Genomic DNA, 19,728 nt, shown 5'->3' on the forward strand with positions numbered 1-19,728 from the left:
AAGCTCCAGAAGCTACCCTTTACCTCTAAAACAAACTATAAAATTCCCCTGAGAGTTTTTAAGGTTTTTCACAAATGCTCCAGTCAGCCTTTCTAGATCAGTTGCACATTACTCCCCTTCAAACATCTGACATTCCCACCAAACTGGCTTTCTTCCTCCTTCTCATTAATGGCATGCCATCTTCTGTCATTAAGTCTCTGACAGGCTGTCTACCCTGACTAGAAGGTACCTCTTCCTCTCTTCTGCCTCATAGAAACTCTAACTCCCTTCAACATTTAGTTCAAGTGGCACCACCTACAAGAAGCCTAACCTGATTCCTGACCAATTACTAGTTGCCTTTACCATTCCTGCCCACACAAATTATTTTTGTGTGTATGCATGTATTTAATATATGAAATGTATATATGTATATATAGATGTTTTATATAATTTTTCTTTGAACAATATTAGATATTAGATTATTTATAGCGTATACACATATAGTATCTGTGTATGTGTGTGTATATAATACATGGACATTATGTAATACTTCTATATAATTTATGTATGTGCATGTATATGCGTATGCAGGGTGTCCCAAAAGTCCTAGTGCCATTTTAATCAATTAAAGCTTCAAAAGAAATTAGGACTTCTGGGACATCGTACATGTTATTTTATTATTCGTTCCCATCCCTACACATAGATTTGAACCTCTTGAAGTCCAAGACTCCTTTTGGACTTTGTGTGTTCAGCACCTGGCACCACAGCAGTCATTTAATAAATGCTTGTTGAATAAATGAATGAAGCTCTCTGTCACTAGAAGTGTTCAAGCACAGGCAGATGTTTAGCTGTCAGTGATAAACTGAAGAAATTTCTTCTCTGAGAGGCTGGACAAGATGATCTCTCAGTTCCCCTACCAAGTTAAGATTCTTTGAAAGCCTAAAGTTTCATTTTTTTTCTAATTCCCTTCAACTCTCTGTTGATGCTATAATAGACTATTTTTTCATAGCACCATGAGCAATATATATAGTACCTTGCTCCTAAGTAGGCTCTCTCAAAGCCTGCTCTTACTACATCAGACTTATTCCCCCTGCACCACAACCCTTTCTTCACTCCACCAAAAAAAAAAAAAAACCCTGTCCTCTCAGCTTAGGCTTTCTGTTATGCTTTAATAACCTCCCTCATCAACAGCTAGGTGGCTCTGGTGGACATGGCACTGGATTTGGAATCAAGAAAATCTAAATTCAAATCCCACCTCAGGGGCTCAATTTCCAGCAGAACCCTGGAAAACTACTTAATCTATGGAGCAGCTGGGTAGCACAGCAGATAGAGCCCTGGACTCAAGAAACTCAGAAAAACCCGAGTTCAAAACTAATGTTAGACAACTGCTACTCTGTGACCCTGGGCAAGTCATTTAACTTGTCTGCCTCAGTTTCCTCAACTACAAAATTGAAACAATAGTACCTACCTCATAGGAATATTGTGGGGATCGAAAGATCATATATGTAATGTCCTTTATAAACCTTAAAGTACTACATAAATACCCTCTATTATCCTCTCAATTATTTCTATTTTTCATACCAGTCTTTATATTATCTATAACACATTTCTATACTAGATTCCTCCACTGAAACCTTCCTAGAGTAGCAAAACAGTTATTGTACTAGATTTCCTCCACCAATCTATTTTCTTATAGATTATTAAGTATATACGTTCCATACATATATAATCTCATTCAGAACCTACAACAATTTGATAAAATAAAATTAAATTCTGACTTAAATGATATAGTAGAAAAAGTATTAAATTTGCAGTCAACAAATGTAGCTCTGCTTTTTTCTTGCTATGTTGAGTTTCAGCAATTTATTAAGCTGTAAGGCCTTCGAAAGTGCTTATGTTTACCCATCTGCAAAATAGGGAAGCTGGACTGGATTCCATCTAACATCCTTTCTAATTCTAAATTTTATTCTATGATTCTGTGTCTATGCTATTTCCCTGCCCTCCCAGTCTAATAACGCTATCAAAGAAGAAAAGGAAGTTTGAATATGACCTACTCTTAGTGAACCCATGCTGGCTCCTAAGTATAACAACTGTCTTTTCAAAACATGTATAAACCACCTATTTAATGATATGAACTAGACCAGGGGTGGGAAACCCAAGGCCTGAAGACCACATATGGCCTTCACACAAAGTGTGGCCCTTTGACTGAATCCAAATAGTTCCCCATCCCTGCTCTAAGCTACTGCCAGAGGTTAATGGCAAAGACATAATTTCCAGAATTTTATTTTTTTTCCCTTCTTGAAAATCAGGACAATGTTTGCCCATATTAACTCTTCTGGTAATTCTCTATCTCTGCATTACTCCTTAGAGATTATTTGAAATGATTTTATAATCTCATCTGCAAATTCTTGGGTGCCTTGGGATATAATTCAACTGAATTTAAAGATCTGAACTTATTTAAAGTGGCTAAGTGTTTTCTTAATGTTACCTTCCTTCTCTTGGGCTTCAGTTCTCTCTTCACCTTACTTGTTTTATCATTTCCAATTGTTCCAGATATTGAAAATTAGACTTAGGATTCTGAATTTATAGACATACTTTTGACCCCATTTCTTATTCCCTACTCTTTAAATTCTTAACAGTTTCTTAGTATCTCTCTCTCTTTCCTTAACTATTAAAAAGAAAGTTAGCTTAAAGTTTCTAATTCTAGAATATATTTTTTAAAGTGTCCCAAAGAAGACATTAGCATTAACTTTTAAGGTTTTTGAAAGAGCTTATAAGTTCCCTTTTCCATGATAGATTTCCAGATTTCTCTAATTAAATATGCTTTTCTTTGAAAACCAGAATTAAAAGATTTTTTTTAAAGCTTCTTTTCTTTATCTGATTACTACATAGCAACAATACTACTTTACATTTTTTATGACAAATGTATAGTATTTCAGCTACATCATGGTTCAAAAAGATTTTTATAGTCTAACTTGAGAATCTAATCACTATTCCATCACATTGTTTCAGTAAGTCAAGTCAATAAGTATTTATTAAGTACTTACCATGTGCCAGGCACTACTATACTAAAAGCTGAAGTTACAAAGAAAAGGGGAAAAATCAAAGAGCTCACCGTCTAAAGAGGGGGAAAATATGGAAACAACAATGTACAAACAATATGTATATACATACTTATACATATATACATATATACATATATACATATATATATATATATATAATATGTAAAATAAATTGGAGTTAGTCAACAGAGAAGGCATCAAGATTAAAAATAACTGAAAAGGGCTTCTTGCAAAAGGTAGAACTTTAGCTGAGTTTTGAAGGAAGCCAGGAGGTGAAGATGAAAACAGCCATTGAAAATGCATGGAGTCTTTCTTGTGGTTACTCCTATTGGTTCTAATTCTTCCTTACAACATCACTAATGTGAAAATATGTTTAACGCGAACGTATATGTATAATCTATATCAGACTGCACGCCATCTTGGGGAGGGAGGTGGGGAGGGAGGGAGGGAGGGAGGGGGAGAAAAATTTTAAACTCAAAAGCTTATGGAAGTTATTGTTGATAAAATAAATTGATGAAAAAAATAAAATAAAATAAGATAATGCATGGAGTTGGGAGATAGAGTGGGTTGTTCAGGAATCAACAAGGAGACCAGTGTCACTAGATCGTAGTGTACAAGGATATAAGGTTGTAAAGGGAGGAAGGAGCTAGGTCATAAAGGGTTTTGCATGCAAAACGAAGCCTTCTAGTTCTACACAGCCAATGTATTTGAATAAAAATGTCACAGGATTTTAACAGTATAAGGACCTTAGATAATCCCATTCAACTCCCTCGTTTTTTATAGGTACAAATAAATATTTAGAGCATAGCCCGTGTGTACATTGGAAACAACCTGCACTTGAATGATTGACTCACTGTCTTGACTTTACCTCCTACTTTTGTATTACTTTCTAGATCTTCGCTGCTTGCCTGGATTTGACCACTGACATGGTTTGACCTCTAGGTTCTGTTTGTAGCCTTGCTCTTGACTGCTTACCAGGAATCAACCCACTGTTTCTTTCTGACGTTTAGCTTCTCTATAAATCCAGAATCCAGACCAGTTCTTCAACATGATCGTATGGTCTGATTTCAACATCTGCTTTGTCTTTTCAAGTCCTGGCTTAATGCCCTATCCCCAGGATCCACTGCTGTCCACAGCTTATTAGAACCTACCAACCACACAGCGTGGGAATAACAGTGCAACTGAAAAGAAAGGTTCCATACAACCACGTATATTAATTGGGATCCTCTGTCTCTTTATTGCTGTTCTATTATTCAAACATATCCAAGTCTTGCTGTTGCTTGACACAACTATAACACTCCAGGACCTTCTATCCTCCATTATCTTCCAAAGTCTGTCCAAGTTCATGTTCGTGTTTCCACAACACTATCTATCCATCTCATCCTCCGCCATTCCCCTTTCCTTTTGCCTTCAATTCTTTCCACCATCAGGTCTTTTTCAATGAGTGCTGTCTTCTCATCATGCAACTAAAGTATTTAAGCTTCAGCTTCAGTATTTGATCTTCCAGTGAATAATCTGAATGGATGTTTTTTAAGTACTGACTAATTTGATCTCCTTGCTGTCCAAAAGACTCTCACAAGTCTTCTCCAGCACCAGAATTTGAAAGCATTGATTCTGTGGCACTCATCTTTCCTTATAATTCAACTCTCACAGCCATACATCACTACTGGAAAAATGATAGCTTTGACCATACAGACCTTTGTTGGCAAGGTGTCACCTTGCTCTTTAGTATGCTGTCGAGATTAGCCATAGCTTTCCTTCCAATGAGCAAGTGCCTTTTAATTTCACAGCTGCAGTCGCCATCTGCAGGGATTTTCAAGCCCAAGAATGTAAAATCTGATAGTGCTTCCATTTCTTTTCCCTCTATTTGCCAGGAAGTGATGGAACCAGTTACCAAGATCTTAGGGTTCTTTTTTAATGTTAATCTACAAACCAGCTTTTACACTCCCCTCTTTCACCCTCATCAAGAGGTTTCTTAATTCTTCTTCACTTTCTGCCATCAGATGATATCATCTGCGTATCTGAGATTGTGGATATTTCTCCTGGCAACCTTAATTCTGGCTTTTGATTCATCCAACCTGGCATTTCATATGATATACTCTGCATATAAGCTAAATGAAATGACAATATACAACCTTGTTGTACTCTTTTTTCAATCTTAAACCAATCAGTTGTTCCATGTTTGGTTCTAACTGTTACTTGTTGGCCTGCATACATGTTCCTGGGTAGACAAGAAGAATAATCTGGTACTCCCCTCTCTTTGAGGACTTGCCACATTTTGTTGTGATCCACAGAAGCAAAGGCTTTAGTGTTGTCAATGAAGAAGAAGTAGATGTTTTCCTGGAATTCATTTGCTTTCTCCATAATGTAGTGAATGCTCCCAATTTGGTCTCTAGTTCCGCTGCCTCTTTGAAAACCAGCCTACTCTTCTGGTAATTCTCAGCTTACACATTGCTGAAGCCTAACTTGTAGAATCTCAAGCATAGCCTTGCTGGCATGTGAAATGAGCACAATTGTGCAGTAATTCGAATATTCCTTGTCATTGCCCTTCTTTAAGTTTGGGATGTAAACTGATCTTTTCCAATCCAGTGGCCACTGTTGAGTTTTCCAAATTTGTTGACATGTTCAGTGTAGCATTTTAACACCATTTTCTTTTTTCTTTTCTTTCTTTTTTTTTTTAGCGAGGCAATCTGGGTTAAATGACTTGCCCAGGTCACACAGCTAGTGAGTGTTATGTGTCTGATGCCACCTAGCTGCCCCTTTTCTTTCTTTCTTTTTTCCTTTCTTTCTTTCTGCCTGTCTTTTTTTTTTTAGCATTATCTTTTAGGATTTTAAATAGCTCAGCTGGAATTCCATTACCTCTAGGCTGGGGATCTCAAAACATTATGAAGTCACATAAAATATATGATTCTACAGATGACACTGACTTGGTTCTTCTGAGTTATAAAAAGCTATAAGTGATAAACTCTAAAGAGCTCAAAAGACTGAGTGAACAGGCATAAAAATAGCAGATGAGCTTTACCACAGACAAATACAGGATAATGAAATTATGGGAGAAATGATTTTATATGTAGCTTAAAATGATAGTTCTCTGACATAAAAGAGACCTAGTTTCTTGAGGATATCAGACCCAAGTACTATGAGGGCAATATCAAAATGCATGGTATCATAGAGAAAGGTATTGCAAACAAACAGCAAAACAAAACAAACCCAGAAAATATCATTCTAGCTTTTTCAAATATTATGGTTCTTCCACTCTCAGAACAAGGTGTTCAGTTAGGGTCACTGCCTCAAGTAAGCCATAAGAGTTGAGGAGAAAGTCAGAAAATGGAAGCTAAAATAATTATCTTTGCAAATGAGAATAAGCTAAAAAATTATAATACATCAAACTAGAAAGACTCAAAGAGGATATGATTTAAAGTTACAGAATTTATAAGGAGAAGAATGTAAGATGAACATGGGCTTATTCATGAAAAGGAAAATCAGTGAGACCCAAACTTACCCAGACACAGACGAATCTAAAAATGGACTGATTCATCAAAATTCGAATTTTCAAAGAGATAATTTATGACAATTATATATAATTAAGTTATACTATACTTGTACAATGGACAAGCATACCTATATAATGAGTAGTAAATAAATATCTTGTTATCCTAATGGTCAATAAAGGATGAAGATAAAAATGGATTTTTTTAAGAATGTAGTTAAATTAATAGAAAATAAGCCTATAACGGATTATTAAATGAAATTTGGTATTTTGGGTTACAATGCTAACATTTTGATACTGATACTGAGGAGGACAACCATGATCTCTCATAGAACTTCTCTTGGTGTCAAAGTGCAACAACTCAAAGGTTTAGCTAATCTCTTGCATATTCACATGCATATATGTACAACACTGCATCCACAGATTGTGCACTGCTGATAAACTGAGGGGATCCAATCCAATCTAATCCAACAAGCATTTTTATTAGATATCTTCTATATACAAGGCCCTATGCTGGATGCTGGGAATACAAAGAAAAAATGAAAATAACCCTTGCTCTCAAGAAATTTACAATGTGGGGGTGGATGGGATATAGACTATCCCATAATGGGATATGTTAAACAGAAGAGCATATACACAATAATTTGAGGAAGTGGAGAAGCCTAATGAGTAAAGGGATCAGAAAAAGTTTCCCATAATAAGTGGCAACTGAACTGAGCCAAAAAGGAAACTAGAGATTCTAAAAGGTAGAAGTGCGGATAGAATGCCTTCCAGACTTGGAGGTCAGTTTCTACAAAGGTACAGAAGTGGGCGATGAACTACTGCGTTTAGAGAGCAACGAGGAAGCCAATTTGGCTGGAATGTGGAAGGCATAAAGTAGAATGCTTATGTACAATAAGCCTGGAAAAGTAGATTGGAGACAGACTGTGAAGGGTTTTAAATATGATCCTTAGATGAAAGCAAGGACTACCATCCTCACAAAACGAACATTATAAATAATCAGCAGAAAACCCCCTTGCAGCTAGGTGCCAAAGTAAAGAGAGTGCTGGGCCTGGATCCAGCCTCAAACACGTAATACTTGGGTGGCTCGGGGTAAGTTACTTAATCTCTGTCTGCCTCAGTTTCCTCAACTGTAAAATGGGCATAATCATAACACCTACCTACCAGGATTGTTGTGTGGATAAAATGAGATAATATTTGTAAAGTGCTTAGCACAGTGCCTGGCAAATAGTATGTATAAATGCTAGCTATCATTATTATCAAAGTAATCAATCTGTCTGCTTATTCTTGGAAATTTAAGTTCCTCTCTCTTATGCTGCACTTAGTGTGAAGTCATGAACAATAGCTTTATATTTACATTTATATCCCTCCATCTATTGGTTTCCATCAATAATGATGACACACATATTCACACAGCACATTAAGGTTTCCTCACAGCAACCCCCTAAATTAATAATCATAGATAGCATTTATATAGATAGTACTTTAAAGCTGGCAAAGTACTTTACATTTGATCTTTGCCTAACCTGTCAAGTAGGTGCTTCTATTATCCTCATTTTACAGGTAAGAAAACTGAGGCTGAGAGAGTTTAACTAACTTGTCCCCCATTACATAGCTAGTCTGAGGCACGATTCAAACTAAGGACTTCCTGATTCCAGGTCCTGGGCTCAGTTTGCTCTACTGTGCTCCCTCCCATGTTCTCCATACAGGTATTATTAGCCCCACTTTATAGATTTGGAAAATAAGGCTCAGGTTAAGTAATTCACTCAACTGTCACATGTCTAGTGAGCATCAGAGCTGAGATTCAAATCCTGGTCTCTCCTAAAACCAAATCCAGCGCTCATCTTACTATGCCATATGCCTTCCATTCAGGCAAGGTTACATGCAGTCCTTCCTCTGACAAATATGTGAATCTGTGTTCTGTCCAAGGTTAGAGGCAGTAGTAACTACAGCAGGATGAATTGTTATGGACCCCTTCCCTAGGGGAGTGAGGCCTTTTGAAGATTCTCCATTGGCTATCCATATGGAAAGGGAGATGATGAAATCTAATGAAAGACCTTGGCAGTGGAATTAACTAGCAATGGAAACCCATGATGGGACTGATTTTGTAGACTGGTGCCCAAGCCAGGTACTGCTAAATGGTCATGTGATGCTCATGTTAAGGGTCAGAATGGGATTAATTAGCACCTTTGAAGGACACAGAGACAGAACACTAAGATATATGAATCACTGTTTTCAACAAATTCAACTAAGGACTATTTTGTGATTTCAATTTTAAATACCTATACTGCACACAAAAAAAGCACATAAAGAATGAATACTTTGTATAAAGAGAGTAGTGCTGTGATCTCTACATGATACCACCATGATAACATTGGGTAAATTAACAGATCTTAGAATTTCAAGTTGTTGCTTGTCCCCCTCCCCCAACACTGACTTCAAAGAGGAAAAAACCCGGGACTCCAGGGGAGCAGCAAAACAAGGCTAAATTGATGCACTAAGCAACAAAATAACATAGGCAAATACCAACGCTTCTTGCACAATCACCAACAATGTGTTAGCAACTATTAAGCCATTCTAATTGGCCATGATACAACTAAAATAGATGATTCACGGAATAAATACAAAACTGCAACGTCCAGTGTAGGCATCAATACATTAGACTACCTCAAAAAAAATACTAAATCAATATTTTTAAAAGAAAGTGTTAACTAATTTATAGATTAAAAATGCAATAGTCCCAGAATATATAACTATACAGGGTTTCCTTCAGTACTCTAAATTTAACCAGCTATGATTAATTTTTTTAAATATCCTCCAGATGGAAAATATGCATTCCATAGTAATGAGGGAACACAATGGCTCTTTATGATACATTATGCTTAGTATATATTGAAAAGATAAAGATCATTATAAACTGAAGCTAGAAACATATATGCACACAGGTGGAAGAATCTAATTTTTATTGAATGGTGAGAGAAATTATTATTTTATCATATTAACAACCAATTCTTAATTTGGGATCCAGGCTTTTCTCCTTTATTTCTTCAATTAAGGCCTAGGCTCTAAAAAGCCAGTCTCTAAAAGACATGGTTAATTGATGAGATTGTCCTAGACCTCAAGGTACATGCTCTTCAGTCTTGGGCAGGACCCCATTCAACAAGGAGAATTTAGAGTATAAACAGAATCTAGTCTATGTGAGTTCTTGCCCTGAGTAAATGAGCCCTTGTCATTGTACCCCATCATAAGAGTTTAGGGTGACCCAGCTTATGAGAGAGAAAACCAACCAGAGTGGTCCGGATGGACATGGATTCCTCTGTAAACCGCTGGAGGCATGTCAGTTTCATGATCAAGCAGGAGGAACTGAAGACTTCTAGCCCACCTCTTCATTAAATGTCCCCCAATCAGAGTTGATTTTCAATTGTCGAGGGAATAGCCTTTCAAGGATTTTATTAAAGCTTTCAGGCTCTCCATGTCTTTTGTCTTTGGTTGCCAAGAGAAACCACTGACCATCAATTTATTGATTATTAGCTAGTCTACTTAATAAATTGATTATTAATTACCCCAAAACTGTCATTCATGGTTTTCATTTGTCAAAATGGCATGCAATAAATGCTCTTGTAGGTGATATCATTCAAGTCCAGGTAATAATCCAGAAGCACAAAAATTAAAGGGTTAGGGGGTTAGGAGGTAGAATAAGAACCACCATAAGAAGTAACAGAATTTAAATGATTAAATTCAATTATTATGGAGTAAAAATTAAGACAGTGAAACCTTTCTTTCATCTTTGCTTTGTCTGAGGCATTATGATGCCCTAAATCCAAGAGCACTTTGTATCTACCAATTTGACAAGTAGAGGAAGAAGAAATAATTACAAAACAAGCATTTTTTATACATGAATTATACCACTCATAGTTTTATCAAGTGAATTGCAAAGCCCAGAACTATCAAAAAATCAAACAGTATCTGCTATGTCTATACAATAGAATGTGGTAAATGCATCTACAATTCAGGGAGGTCTCTGGAAGAAGTTTGTTCCCAGATACAGCAATCAGGGAAGACTTCCTGGAAGAGACATTATCAAGTGAATCTTTTAAGGAAAGGAGGTAGACAAAGAATAAAGGTAAAAGACAGAGCCTTCCAGGTAAAAGGAATACTGGAACAAAGTCATGGAGGCATGGGAGCCACTATATGTTCCCAGGTCAAAGATGTGTCCAATTCTGCTACAGCATACAATCCATCAAGAGTAAAACACGAGATAAGACTGGAAAAGTAGGAGAGGGCAAGGATGTAGAGAGGGTCCTGACTGTCAAGCAAATGAATATGAGAAATGAATGTTTGGAAAGCACTAGAGATTTTGAAGCAGAAAGCAACATGACCAAAATGTATACATAAGGAGAGTAAATAATAATTGTCATGAAGGATGGAAGGTAGAGAGTAGAAATGGGAAGATATGTAAGGATGGTGTTTACAATACTCTGGAATCCTGGTAATAAAGACCTTAACTAGAGTGATGGCATTGGAAATAGAGAAGAACGGCTAGATGTAAAATATGTTGTAGAAACAGACTTATCAAGTCAATCAAAACAAGCCATCAAGCATTTATTAAGCACCTCTTATGTGCCAGGCACTGTGCTAAGTGCCAGGGATACAAAGAAAGGTAAAAGACATTTCCCTGCTTACAAGGAGCTAGCAGTCTGATACAAAAGACAACATGCAAACAACTAAAATATATGCAAGATAAGTTGGAGATAATCAAAAGAGTGAAGGCACTATAATTAATGGGGATCAAGGACTTCTTACAGAAGGTGGTTTTTTGCTGAGACTTGAAGGAAGCCAGGGTAATCAGGGAGCAGAGATGAGAAGGGAGAAAGTTTCAGATACGGGGGCACAGCCAGTGAAAATCCCCCTGAGTAAGGATTGAATATAATGTCCAAAAAACAATAATGAAACCAGTGTCACTGGATTGCAAAGTATGTGGAATGGAGGTTTGAGGATAGAGTGTAAAGTGTAACAAGATCGAAAAAGCAGGAAGTTGGAGGGGGGGGCTAGTAGGTTATGAAGTGTTTTAAAAGTCAAAAAGAATGCAGTAGGGAAACACTGGAGTTGATTGACCTGAGGGAGTCAGGGGTGGGGGGTGGGGAGATGGGCACATCATCAAACTTTTATTTTAGGACAATAAATTTGATAGTTATAAATGGAAGATGGACTGGAGTGGGGAGAGATTGAAGCAGGGAGACCAGCTCATTGGCTATTGCAATAGTCTGGGCATGACGTGATAAGGGCCTGAATTATGGTGGGGGTTGTGTCATAGGAGAGGAGGGGATGTATATGAGATATGTTATAAAGGTAAAATTGACAGGCTTGTCAATCGTTTCAATATGGAGGTGGGGGAAGAGACTGTGAAGAGTCTTAAGTTGTGAATGTGGGTGCCTGAGAGGATGGAGGTACTCTCCACAGTAATAGGGGGAGTTAGGAAGAGAGAAGATTTATGGGAAAAGATAAGGAGTTCAGTTTTGGACATGTTGACTTTAAAATGTCTGTAAGACAATAGGCAATTGGAGATGTGAGACTGGAAGTCAGGAGGAAGGTTAGGGCTAAACACATAAATCTAAGCAAATAAATCAGCCATGTAGAAATGATACTTGAAAATGTGTCAGCTGATGAGATCATAAAGTGAAATAGCATAGAGGGAGAAGGTAAGAGAGTTCAGGACAGAGGACTTGGAGGATACCCGCGGTTATTGGGCATTACCTGGACGAAGATCCAGGTAAGGATGGATGGATGGACGGATGAGAAAGAATGGTCAGACAGGTTAGGAAGAGAACCAAGAGTCATTTAACAAAAAAAAAAAATACAGAAAGAAGACAGTACAGTCTAGTCAAACTGCCCAGAGAGGTTAAGTGTTTTGTCCAAAGTCACAATGGTTAAAAGTAGCAGAGGTCCTTTGACTCCAAGTTCCATGCTCTTTCCATTGCACCATGATAACCTCACTACATGGAGCTTAAAATCAGGTAGCAGGAAAATAAGAATTCATTTTCAGATCCATTCCGATGAAAAATTATATACGCTGCTAACTAGATGTAGAATCAGACACAAAAGGCAATCAGGAATTTCACATTATGCTCAAAAAGTGTGGCATTATTCTTTGGATTTTACAAAGGTGGATAGCACAGTGGAAAGAGCACTCAACCTGGAGTCAGAAAGATCTGGATTCAAATCCAACATGAGACACTTATTGGCAAATCAATTAACCACTGCTGGCCTCAGTTTCAACATCTGTAAAAAGGGTAATAACAGCCCCTACTTCTCAGGGTTGTTTGGAGGATCAAATGAGATATTTGTAAAGCACTTTGCAAACCCAGAGCGGTATATAATTGTTGGATATCACTATTATTACTATTATAAAGTGCAGGTATGCTATTTCAGTATTTGAACTTTTAAGTGTCTACGCTATATCTTAAGACAATGGCACAAAGAATGAACATTACATGGGAATACTGCAGTGACTGTCACATCTCTTACTGGACATATCAGACAATGATGTAAAGAGACAAACAGATTCATTCGCAGAACTTTTCATAAACTCATAGTAAGTCGTAGAATCAGAAGTTGAGTCCAGATTACTTGACTCTAAAAATTAAGCACCATTTTCACTCTACCCTGTGGCCTCTACTTCAGAAATGCCGACTGAATTCATTGGGAGAGGGGAGAGAAGAAATCAACTTAATGCCAAACAAACCTGTGATTCCATTCTTTTTCTAAAATAAATCTTTGTATGTATGTATAAGCCCATAGGAGTTCAGATACAATTGGACAAGGATGAGAAATGATTATAAAATTGCCACTCTAAAGGGATGCTATCCTGGATAAGAGGTTTATGATGAGGAAAACTATCATTTTCCAATACCTTGTGCTGCTCCTCCAGACTGCTACCTGATCCCCTCCTGCTAACCTCCCCCTGACTCTGGACATCCATTTCATGGTGCCTGTCTAGCCCTCCAGATTTACTGGCCTTGGTTAACTCTTTATCCTGGCCCCAGAATATGGTACTGGTTACCCCACAAATCACAGTTTGAAGCAAGCCCTTTGCCCGCAAGTCTGTTTTCCCCTTCCAAGACTATTAAATGACCTTAATCACCAGCACCTATTAGCACCATCCCCACAGGACAGAGATCCAACAATCTAAAGCTTAAGAACTATGGGTCATGTGACTTACCTAAGACATCTAATACCCATTTTTAACACATCACAATAATGTTGTACTAGGGACAAATATTCAACACCACAAGAATTGACTTAGGAGAATGTTTACATCTTTATTACCTATTTAGATCTTAGCTACCTATTGCCTACCAATCCTTTTATTAAGAGTATTTGTTCTGTGAAGTTTGGATTCAGTCAAAGGGCCATACTTTAGGACCTAGAGGTTCCCCACCCCTGACTAAACACTAACATGCCTGATACAATTTTTAAAATTTCTGTCAACTAAAAACTGATAAAATGGAAATTTGTCATTTAAGCTGATGGCTGTCATTTATATAATGCTTTTCATATATAATCTCATTTTATACTCATTATAGTATTATATATATTTATACTATTATAATATATGATAATATAATAATATATTTATACTATATATCATATATTATATATACTATATATAAACATAGTATATATTTATGATATATAATATAATATATATTTATACTATGTTATATATTATATATATTTATACTCATTATATACTCACTATACTTATTTTCTTTTTTTTTCCAGGTAAAAGAACTGAGACTCAGAGACGTTAATTGATTTATCCATGATCACTCAGCTAGTAAAGGTCAGAGGAAGGATTTGAATCAAGCCCTCTCCATGCCTCTAAGTCCAGGGTACGTCCCAGTCCACAGCACTGCATTATCAAATTTCTGCTAAGAGATTGTTCTCCAAAATAAGGGAGAGTCAAAAAAATCTTTATCTGAACACAAAGAGACCATGAAAGGGTTAAAGGCATAAGCTAAATAATCACGAGTGCCACCTATTAAAACTGAAATATAAAATACTCAAAATTCTTCAGCCTATTTCTGGGACATTGTAAAATGTTAATAATTGTATAGCAGGAATATGACAATGTTTTAAAGGATCATCAACTGACTCTGATCTCATAAAATATCAGAAACAGACTATCACAGTACATTTCATGATTAGCAAACGAATGGCTTCAACCTAAGATTTAAGTTTCTAATGATGTTATTAACTATTTTAGATTTCCAGTTTCCAAATAACGAATAAAGGCTTGTTCTTTATTGGAGTACCAAAATGGTGGTCAAGTCAACTCAAGAATTAAATACCTACTATGTGCCACACACTGTGCTAAGAGCTGGAAATTTTAAAAAAAAGGCAAAATCATTTTCTTTCTTCAAGGAGTTTGCAATCTTATGGGAGAGACAACATGAAAACAACTATGAACAAACAAGATAAATTGGAGATAATCAAAGAAAGGCAGTAGAATTAAAGAATACTTGAAAAGACTTCTTGCCAAGGGTGGGACTTTAGCTAAGACTTGAAGGAAACCAGGGAAGCTTGGAAGCAGAGATTAGGAGGAAAAGAATTCTGGAAATGGGATACAGCCAGTGAAATACGCATAGGGTTAGGCAGAGGAGTATCTTGTTCAAGGAATAACAAAAAGACCAGGGTCACTTGATCACAGAGTATGTAGAAGGGATTTAAGATGTAGGAAGACTAGAAAGACAGGAAGGGACCAAATTATGAAGGACTTTGAAAGCCAAACATCTTTTTGATCCAAGCAGCATTACGAAGCCATTGGAGTTTATTTAGTGGTTTGGGAGAGTTGACATGGTCATACCTGCACTTTAAGAAAATCACTTCAATAGCGCAGCAAAGTATTTAGTGGAAAGGAGAGAGATTTGAGGCAAGGAGACAAACCCACAGACAAACAAGTAAATGTACAACATTAAATTATAGATATATTTCAATATAGGGAATAAAATGCATAGCAAAATGGGCTGGCTATCCAGGTTATAAGTAGATTTCACTCAACCTTCTGAAGTTTGAAAAAAATGTTTCCATCTTTCTCAGGGCAGTATCCTATTTTGGGTTAGCATTTTGGATCATTTTACAGTTGCAACAATGTTTTCAATTAACTCCCAGTAGAAGTAAAAACAAATTGAGGAAGAGAGCCAGAATACCAACCCTAAATCCATTCAACCAATAAATTTTATTAGGTATACACAGCCTGAAAAACCTGCTGTGAAATACACACACACACACACACTCACACACACACACACCCCCATACAATAATCAATTCCATTTCCATGGCTGTCTCCTTAGCATCTCAAAACTCTAAAGACTGGCTGAATTTTCAGATAACTTTTCCAGTTACACTTCAAGGAAATACTGTGATCCTACAGCAATGTGAAAAGGGCTAAGGCTTTGTCCAGACAAGAGGAAGCTATAACATTTATGACAGAAATAGAGGACCTCCAATTGACTTGTTAGGTAACACGAAGAAAGATAATTCAGGATTTAGTAACTGTCTAAATCTTAGAGGCAAAATATACTGAGGCTCTGTCCTTAGGGAATAGAAAAGCTAGTTTTGACTTTTTAATAGAGAAGGGAAGTTAAGCACAGGAATAACTTTATAGAAATGAACCTTGCATTGAAAAGAACTCGAGCAGAACATAGAGAGAGGAATAGCAATTGAACAATGAGAGTTTTTCCCAGGATTCCCAGAAAGGCAGTTGTGAGCTGGTTTGGATTAAACGAATACAAGGACTGTGTCATTTTTAAATCTTTGTATTCCTAATATCTAGCACAGTACATTGCACATGGTAGACAATAACTTGTTATTAAAAATGAACTAATAACTCCATTCTGTTTGCATCTTTAGTTTTTTCCTCCTTTACTTCTCTCCTCTAACTGGTTGTCCCATGAATTCTACGTGATGTTTCTTTTATATATCATCCCCTTTCCACTCCCACTACTAGCACTCAGATAGTTCATTTCCTCTTTTTTCCTATTTCCTATTTCCTCTTTCCTAGACTGCTCTAATATCCTCCTAACAGGACTCATGCTTCAAAACTCTTCCCAAGCCATTTTTCTTAAACAGAGTTGCCCAATTAATCTTCCTTAATGAGCAAATCTGGTTGCGCCATTTTTCTGCTCAGAACTTTTTAATGGCCCCTGCACTCTATGTTCCAATCAAAGTGAACTACTCACTACTCTACTCCACCCACCCTACCCCAGATCTTGCTCATACCTTTCCTTATACTTTAAATATCCTCACTATTTATTGTGGCCCACTGAAATCCTACCCTTTTGGGCAAAGCTCAAATTCCATCTACTCCAGGAAGTCTTCACTGACTAGCTCAGCTGGAAACGATATTTCTTTCTCAGACTTCATATGTAACTTGGTAACTTTTATTCAACAATTCAATAAACATGTATTAAATGCCCTCAACATGGAAGTACTCTGTTAGGCACAGAAGAAAAGACTGTCACTGTTCTCAAGGAAGTTACAATCTAATGGGCATGGTTGTTATCATATGAGATACACAAATGTTGTTTTGAGGAAAGGACTTTGTAAAATTTAGGGTCTTAAATATATGTAAATAACCAACATAGTAACTATAATCAAGGCTAATGCTATAATGAAAAAGAAGACACAAAGTTAAAAGGCATTAGGAAAATCTGAGAGGTAGAGAACACTTTTCAGTTGCAAATATTGAGGCATGAAGAAGCCAACACCTGAATTACACCTTAAGGAGAAGAAGGATTCTGAAAGACAAGGAAAAGGAATGAGTGCATTCCCAGGCATTAGGATGGTCTATGAAAACACTGGAGGAGATAACATTAGATTAGGGAATAGTTAATAGGTCAGGTAGGCTGAAAAGTACAGTATGTGAAAGAGAATAATGTGAAATGAGGCTGTAAAGGCAGGTTGAATACAAATGTTAGAGGACTTTAATGTCAAGCTAAGAAGTCTGTATTTTGATATTAAAGGCAACAGGCAGCTTTTGAGCTGGGAAGTGACATGGTTGTATTTATAAAATTATTTTTCCAGCTAAGCAAAAAGAAAACTATAAAAAAGTGGTAGTAATGTGAATGGGAGAGGAGTGGATGGAGGCAAGAGGTATTACAGAAGTAAAATAATGGGACTTGGCAATTGGTCATATGGAAGGGAGATGTAAAATAAAGTAAAAAGTAAAAGATGACTCCAAGGACTCTAGGTAACTGAAGTCTAGTGTAACAATTAACAATAAAAAGGAGTAAGAAGGGTTAAGAAGCAATGGGGAGAGGGGTTAGTAATAAAGGGTTCATTTTTGTACATACTGAGTTTGAGATGCTAGTGGTATTTCTTGGTGGGATAGTACAGCAGACAGTTTGCAATGCAACACCAATTCTTAAGAGAGCAACTGGGCCTGAACATAAGGATCTGGGAGTTATATGCATAGATGTGATAATTGTACCCATCACTTACAGAGGTTCACAAAGGAAGAGAGGGTAGAGAGAGATGAAGCCTGAGTGTCTTGGCTAAGACATGCCTACCTAGGAGGTAAGAGGAGGGAGATAAACAAGTAAAGGAAAATAAAGAACAGTAGTCATTTAGGAGAAACAGGAAAGGAGAAATGCTACAGAGCCCAGGGAAGACAGAAAATCCAAAAGGAAGGAATAGCCAATGCTACACTTCTGCAGTGAGGTGAACAGTGAGCCAGCCTTGGAATCAGGAAGACCTGGGTTCAAGTCCTAGCTCTGAGAAATACTAGCTGTTTGATTATGATTAAGTCACAACCTCTCAGTGTCCCAGACCATATACTAAGACTATAAGTTACAGAGTAATTTTTGATCTGCATTACTGCTTGAAGTTTCTGCAACAGAAGTTCCTCACACCAATGAACCTACAGGTCTAAACAAACAAACAAAAAGAAGTGTGTGAATTTGTCTATAAGTTGTCTCCACTACTTAACTTCTGGTTGTTATCTGTTGTTGTAATTGTTGTTTCTCCTTTATTCTGGAAGAGGACCATGCTGTCAGAAAGGTGATGTCTTGATTTGCAGGTGAATTAGATTTAAGTGAGGGAGGGCTGGGCACAGTCACCAGCCTCCTCCAAAGCCATTTGGGTCCAGTGGCAATGTACAGATCTGGATGGCTGGGGAGGTGGCCCTGCTCTACTTAACAATCAGTTTCTTGAAGGCTCTATATTCATCTTTTCTCTCTCCTCTAGGGCCTTTACCATATCTTATACGGTGAAGTTGTTGTTGGTGTGTGTGTGTGTGTGTGTGTATACACATACACATATATGTATATATGTATATTTGTATGTTTGTTGATAAATCCTAAAAAAATCAGTAGCTCTTCTTCCCCTCAATATAAAAAATAAAAACAAATACAATTGACAGTCATTCAACTGCCAAATGCTTTCAACTCAAAATGCATTTAATTTTGAAAACATTATAAATTTTTCCACAAATTTATTTTCCTTTTGTTTTTCTATTTTATGAATGGATCTTGAATGGAGGAAAGTTATGATGCCAAAATGAGCCAGAATATGTTGTTTATCATAAGACAGAGAACAGAGCACAGAATTTGGGGTTAGAGAACCTGAGTTTGGGTCCCAGCTCTGCTTCTTAGCTGCCACGGTTATCTTGGGCACACACCTACACTTTTGCGGTATAATCATCTATAAAATGAGGAGGCAAGATTTGATGTCCTTCATGTCTCTTCCAATTCTAAAATTATGATCCTAAGTTATGTATATGTGTGTGTTTATGTACAAAATGAATGAAAAACAGAAAAAGCAGAGGGATCTATGATTTCTTGATGAGATGAAAAATGAAATGGGGGGTATCTTCCATAAATTCGAAATAACAGTGAACATGAATTTTATAGCTTACGACTTTTACTTTTTAACCTTAATCCCATACCAGCAAGACTTGTTTTCTATTAGGATCAACAAGGCAATAAGGTTAAAAGGAAAGCTTGGGAGCGTTAGAGGTTAAAACCTTTCATGAAGTCACCATGTCAGTGCTTTGCAGAGAAGGTAAAGGCGGCAATCAATTTCTTCAAAATCAGCACTCTGAGCAGTCTTTTTTTTACCCCCGTAGGCCACACCAAAGGGTTGTAACTACTTCTAGTTACTCACAAAATTGAAAGACTGTTTTGTTGATAGGA

At 36.9% G+C, this 19,728-nt stretch overlaps 1 protein-coding gene across 1 annotated transcript in view; it reads right to left on the reverse strand.

Moving 5' to 3' along the window:
- Nucleotides 1-19,728, reverse strand: part of PREX2 (phosphatidylinositol-3,4,5-trisphosphate dependent Rac exchange factor 2) — a 382,998-nt gene that overhangs the window by 360,997 nt on the left and 2,273 nt on the right. The window lies entirely within an intron of this gene.

The sequence above is a fragment of the Phascolarctos cinereus genome, unplaced genomic scaffold (assembly GCF_003287225.1).
Source record: "Phascolarctos cinereus isolate Bilbo 61053 unplaced genomic scaffold, phaCin_HiC Scaffold_4;HRSCAF=312, whole genome shotgun sequence".
NCBI classification, from domain to species: Eukaryota; Metazoa; Chordata; class Mammalia; order Diprotodontia; family Phascolarctidae; genus Phascolarctos; species Phascolarctos cinereus.